A 6,751-nucleotide genomic window follows, 5' to 3' on the forward strand; every position below is an offset into this window, starting at 1 on the left:
ATGATGGAGAAGTAGCTTTTGAGATTATATTTGCAGGGAAGCAACTAAGACACAGCGTGTATATTGATACAAAATGTTGCAAGGCACCAATTTCTCCATTCCCCTGGTTTCACACTGCAGCATCCAGCAGCTTTGCCCCTGTGGGATGAAGGGCTGCAGCTGCTGCAGCTGCTGTGAGGCTGGATGGGACCACCCTGGCTCCAGCTTCCCTCCTTGCTCTCCCAGGAGCAGTGAGGATGGGGGGAAAGAGGGAGGAAGCTACGCTGCAGCTTCTTTCCCCATGGAGTGTCAGGGACTGCAAAGACAGATGGAGGCAAGGGGCCAGAGAGGGGACCAAGGTACTCACTTGTGGTGGTTGCTTATCCCCTTTCAATGTACCTTCTGCTGACGACAGCTCATGTTCACAGCCAATGGCAGCCCTGAAAAGCACTCACAGAACCTACTTATTTGGGATGGGGAGAGGAAGAAGAGAAGACAGGACACAATGTATTTATTATCCACCCCAGACATAAACAACAAGCTGTTAATTACCAGACTGTAGCACATACAGTTGTAGCATACGTGGTTTCTACTGGAAACTGTTGTTTAAAGAAAATATCAAGCATGGTATTCCTCTGGCTTCTGGCTTGCCTGTACTGAGCATGTTGCTTGGTACTTTAGTACAAGCCTGGTACATTTCCAGTTAACCAGAATTTAGCTGGGAAGAAGTCTGAGCCATCCCCCAGGTTTGCAGATGGGCTGGGAGAGGGGTCAGGGAAACTGGATTTTGTTCCACTCGACCTCACACTTTTCCCCTGTCTTCAGGGAAGATGCTGAGGGGGGCTGAGGGGGTCATTCTAACCCAGGTGTAGGTCTCACACATCTGACCTCATTGAATTGGTTTTTAGCAGCTGAGAGCTTCTCAGTGTCCAGCAGTAGAAGTGCTTATCCAGTGGGAATGAAGGGGAGTATCTGATTTCCCCAGATACTTTTGTAACTTTGAGACGAGTGAAAGAAGCTTCAGTTCTATTCTTCCACTTTTGATGATATTTTAATAGTCATTAATTAACACTATTGTGCATTCAAGTACTCGAACACTTGTGGTTTAGATGTAACTTCAACCAGCACTTGAGGATGGGGATGAACATCATGGTCCATAGCCAACCAGCTGCAAAGCACGCACACAAGAAGTGACACACCACCATCTCAGGCAGCCATTTGACTCACATTGCTTTTAGCTTCAGCTTCTTTTCTTGCTACTCCTCACCCCTTAAGAATCTCCACTTGTTACTTCATCATTTTCTGATTTGAGGACAAAAGGTGAACTAGCCTGGGTTAGCAATAACTTCATCTGTATGGAGGTTGTTTTCAACACAAATCAAGTCTTCAGTCTCTTCATTGTGTGTCTTGACAAACAGTCTCACTGACACAACCGAGAGAACAGGGCTGGAGAGAAATGAGTGGGCAAATGCAGAATGAAGTCTCACTTGAGCAAGACCTCCTCCAGAAGTGTGCATGCCATCCAGGTGCTATTTCCTGCTCATGCTGCTGCTGCTGCTATGCTTACTGGGGCTGCCTATTGCTCACACTCTCCAGAACCTGCGTGGGCAGCACAGTGGTAAATGCACTCTAAATATGAGTATCAGCAACGGCTTTACATCTGCTGAAGAACTGAATGTGTAATGGAGAAGGCAGTAGTTCAAGTGGTAATCTCAAGTTTTGCTGCAGTTGGTTCCTCAGTGACTCTTCCCTAATTCCCATTTTTTCTAGTTCTACTTCAATTTCATACATTAAAACACATAACAAAGAATTTCTATCCTTGTTTATGAAAATTTGTAGCCAGAACTTTAGTTATTGAAATAGCATGGACTTAAGTATAATTGGTATGAATTTTCTGATGAAATTAATACAGATTTTACTCCCTTCTTGAGAACAACGAAATACGTGGTAGTAACTTATACTTCTACAAATCAAGTATTTATTGTCCACCTACATTTTTCAGCCTTCTTTCAAATCACTTTATCTCCTGCTCTCCAGAAGAGAAAATTTCAAATGCTTAAGTTCAGCCTGTAAAAGTTGTTCATGGGTTGGCACAGAGTGTGAGCTGAGAGAAATGTTGTCCCAGGCTATCTGTCACTTCAAAAGCCATCAGTCCAAAAAAATGAGAAGCTGATTTTACATTAGGGCATCCATTATCAGATCCTATAAATACATTATAGTGGAGACTTCTATAGGTTGTTTAAGGACCAGGTTTGTATTTATGGAACCCAATGAATAAAAAGAGGGAAAATTAATTTCCTGTTTTGAAATGAGTCTCAATTTTATCATAGGGAAAACTACATCATGAAGCTGACTGCAATTTAATGTACACAGCATTCCTATTTAGCCATTAAGCAGATTATTCTCTGCTGGATGGATGTGTCTTTCTTTTAATGTTAATGATAGTCCCACATATGCCATGACAGAATAAATGTCAAACTATGTGAACCATTTAATCCCTAAAGGAAAATGGAGTAAATCCTTCAGGCAATGTAGGATCTGCCAGCAAAGTGATGGGAGCCTGTGAAGGGTAAAGAGCTTCTAGCAGAGCTGAAATGTAGGGATGTTGTTTTGCCAGCTTTGGCAGCAAAGACAACTGAAGATGTTCCCATCCATCCTGTTGCCATCCCTGTCCCCTTGTGCTGTCATCTCCTGCTCTGTGAGTTGAAGCAACTGTAAAAATGAGCTCCTCACAGGCCTGAGGTTTAAATCACCCCTTCAGAAGAAACCAGAAGCCAGGTTGCCCATGTTGGTGTTTAACCCAGCTCGTTTCACAGTTCTGCAGACAGTTGTACCAGAGGCACTGGGAGCAGCACACAGGGCCAGAGTCCAGGAACAAGCAATTAGGGAAGGGCTGGGGAGAAAACTTCCTACACTGGCATAGGAGGGAGCAGGCATGCTGAAGGATGTGGAGTTATGCCAGGGTGCCTGCCTTGGCACACAGCATGGCTCTGCCACCTCTGCACAGGAACACTGGCTCATGGAGCTGTGGCTCACCCAGCTGATGACTCCAGCAGGGCTTGGTCAGCACGTGGCTCCTCACCTGAGCCTTTGCCTAGGCTTTGAGGTGGACTGTCCAGTTCTCCTGGATCACAGCCAGATTATTCAAGGTCCATCCCTGTTGTCTGCCCTCTGAGGCACCTCTAGAAGTCATGGACACATGCCAGGGTAGCATGACAGGGGACTCCATGACCCAGAAAATCCTGAAGATGAATAGAAAAGGCAACACCAAAACATTCTTTGTAGTTCTCTATGTAGCCATAAAGCAATTGTTTAGATGGACAAAAAGAGCAGGAGCTGGATGAAAACCAGCTCTAAGATTCACTGATTAAGCTGAAGAGGAAACTGGGATTTTACTCTTTTAGTAAACCACTGAGCTATGTCAGTAAAATCAGCTTTAACTGTGTATTTTCACACACATTTCACAACCTAACAAGTTTATCAATAAACAAACACAGTGGAATCCTTAATATCTTGAGTGCTATCTTGCCAGGAGGTCAGAGCCACTGCAGAGGAACTAAGCTGGTCCGGCCCAGTCTACTCCCATAGACTGAAAATCCAGTGGGTGACCCCAGTAACAGCCTACCTGCAGACCTGGGATACTTTAATTCCCTGCTCTTTGTCACAAAACATGTATTTATTTAAGAAATAAAGAAGATTCTTGCCTTTGGAGTTGAGATACTTAGAGGTCTTTTCCAACTTTAGTGGCTCTATAATTCTATGATTCTGTGATTTCTGAGGTAGCCCTCATGGAGTTGAAGGAATGCAGTCAATCACAGCAGAGGGGAATTAAACCAGACCTTTGTCATCAAACAGAGAACAGGTCATTAGATCAAGTTGTTTCCTCGCCACACAGGGCCTTCTTCCATGGATGAGTCAATCCAGATTCACGTGGAGTCTCTCATATGGTACCAACAGGATATGAAAGAGAAAATAGCCAGGAGGGTCCACACTGCAGATCTGGCAGGTCCGCCTCTGCAAGCCCTGTTTGCCACCCCACCTTCTCTTGGCCTCCAACACTGATGAGGACTTTGCAAAGTCCTGATGTGTTGCTGTGGTCAAGACACCTCCACATGCCAGCAGCTGCTGGCAGTGGCTCCTGACCCTGGATCTGACCTGCTCTTCTGGCTGGCTGTGGTTTGGTGAGCCACATCCCTGCTCCCACATTCCCTGCACTGGATACCATTTGCTGCAGTAGTATCAGCAGCAGCAGACAGGAGCAGGGAAGAAGACAGAGGACAGTTCAATGGATACTTGAAAGAAATGCCCACCTTAGCTAGGAGGAGCTGTGCTGTCCATCAGAAAGGCTGTGAACTGTGACCTGTTTTGGAGGTGACAGTGGAGGTGTCAGTAAAGATGTGACTCTGAGCAAGGTTGTCCATTCAGAAGCACACGCCCCCCATCTCCATTGCCAGGATAGCTAATATGAACATTGGTTATTTCATCAGTCTTCTCCTTCTTGGAAGTTTTACTCCTCTGCCATCACAGCTAATGAATCATTTTTATGAGATACTGGGAATGCAGATTGAGACCATTTAAGTACCACTGCTGGAAAAGAGTGCATGCATTCTGAGAAATGGCAGCTAGGTGACAGGCACTGACTGGAAGTTTCACTCTGCCAGCAGTAGCTGCAAAGGCAAAGGAGAGCAGGGGTTCAGGGATGTGCAAGACTGCATGAGCTGCCCATCAGACATGCTGGTTTCAGTGGCAGTAGTCAGGAGCACACTATTCACATCTCCTGTGTGATTTGCTTGCGTGTCTAAATGTCTGATATACAACAGCAAGCGTCAGGCCACTGCAGATGACTGAATGGCTGAACTTCGTCACTTTGCTTTGACCGTACTCTCAGCATCATCATCCCACTAAGCAACCTGGGCAGGGTAGGCCTGGGCAGGTCCCTTCTCCATGGGTAAGGCTTACCATACCATGCACAAACAGCACTGTTGCAGGGCCAGTGGGAGGGAGGAGACTTTATCAGGAAGGAAAACATGACTTTTATTGTTCTGAACGTCAGTTGGTGGTGAAATGTGTGACAACATGTACAAGTTCATGCAAATGGACATGGTGACAAGCTGTGCCAAGGGTGCAGAGGACTTTAGCCTCAGCACTGCAGCAGTGCCTCCCTCACAGCAGCAAATAGCCCTGTCTGTTCAGTGTGGTACCTGGCTGGGTGTGGAGCACTCTGGCAGCAGGATAGCACATAAAGATAGTTGTAAGGATCTGGGGTCCTGCCAATGCTCTTTTTGCAAAGGTTGAAGAAGCTGAGTGACAGGGGAAGGGGCCAGAGGCTGGCTGCAGCTCCTGGAGCAGATCAGGTGCACAGCACCTCACTGGGGACTGGTGAGGGGGAAGAGGGGCAGTGGCTGCTGTTCATTGCTTGGGTTCCACACTGACAACTTTTCCTCTCTCCAGAAACACTCCAGTTTTGAGATGTTATCTCCTCCACTTCTTAAGTGTCTCTGAAGACTGTTTAGTGGTGGTTCTGGCAGTGTTAGGTAAAAGGCTGGACTCAATGATTAATTAGAAGCCTTTTTGAACCTTAATGATTCCAACCCAGAGATTCTAACGCAAGTCTATTCCCAGTTTCCCTCTTGAGCTCTTTAATGTGCTGATGGACAAAAGCATGTTTCTGGGGCCTTTGTTGATCTGCTGCTGCAATGCAGTCTATCTTTTAGCAGGGATGCTGCAGGGGGTCTGTTACCTACTTGGTTGCTCATCTCTGCCTGGGAGGATTTAGGGAGTGCTGATGAACCCTGATTAATGATTACTGGTTCTGCAGGTAGTGCCCTCCCTTTTTTTCGATGACATAACAAAAAAATTGTACATTGACAAAATCTAAAGGAATTTAGCAAGAGCCTTGCTCTGGTGATGCCCATAAAGGTGCTTCCTGCAATCCTGCAGAACTGGAAAAACACACACTCGTGCACTGGTCCTGATGCACAGTTGGAGAGGTCTCAGCAAACATTTCATCATCCCTTTTTATATCTGCAGCTCATGGACTGCTGCATCCATAAAACTGTCATGCCCTCAGGCTCAGATATTTTGCGATGGCAAGAAAGAGTCCATGGTCTGTGCTTTGTAATTTAGGTTTTGCATAAATAATTTTATTGCAGCCTGCTACACTGACTTCAGAAGGCTCAAAAAACAGAGCTGAATTCATCAAGGTCAAGGCATTCACTTTCCATAGCCAGAGGCACATGGAGGAAGAGATATGTGACCAGCAACTGGTTGACCACCCTATGCATGGCAGCCAAGAGGGTCATTGACAGCTGGATGACACATCAGCAGCCTTTGTCATGAGATTATGTGAGCTGGGCACAAACTCACATGCTCAGCTCCTAGAGCTGCCACTCCCCATCGCTGCTACATGACTCACAGGCAGCTCAAAACCTTCCCTGATAAGGGGTTTGCAGAAACAAAAAGCAATACAGTAAACAGGGAGTAATAGGATAATAAAAAAGAAAAACCTTCAAGAAGAGCCAAAATGAAAATTTCCAAACTTTTATTAACCCAACCAGACAGTGTGAAGGCATAAAAGCTGGCACTGGTTTTCTGTGTGAATTGCTGCATTTCTAGCACTATGTGTCCTCCTGAACCAAGACTGCCAGTCTCTGCTCTTCACTAGAGCTGAGCATATGATCCTTAAGGATGCAGAAGAAAATGGAGAATTGTGCTTGGAGGGTTTCCAGCTAAACAACAGGGAAAAGGGCAGCCATAGGCTTGAGTATGCTGA

The sequence above is a fragment of the Melospiza georgiana genome, chromosome 1 (assembly GCF_028018845.1).
Source record: "Melospiza georgiana isolate bMelGeo1 chromosome 1, bMelGeo1.pri, whole genome shotgun sequence".
Lineage (NCBI taxonomy): Eukaryota > Metazoa > Chordata > Aves > Passeriformes > Passerellidae > Melospiza > Melospiza georgiana.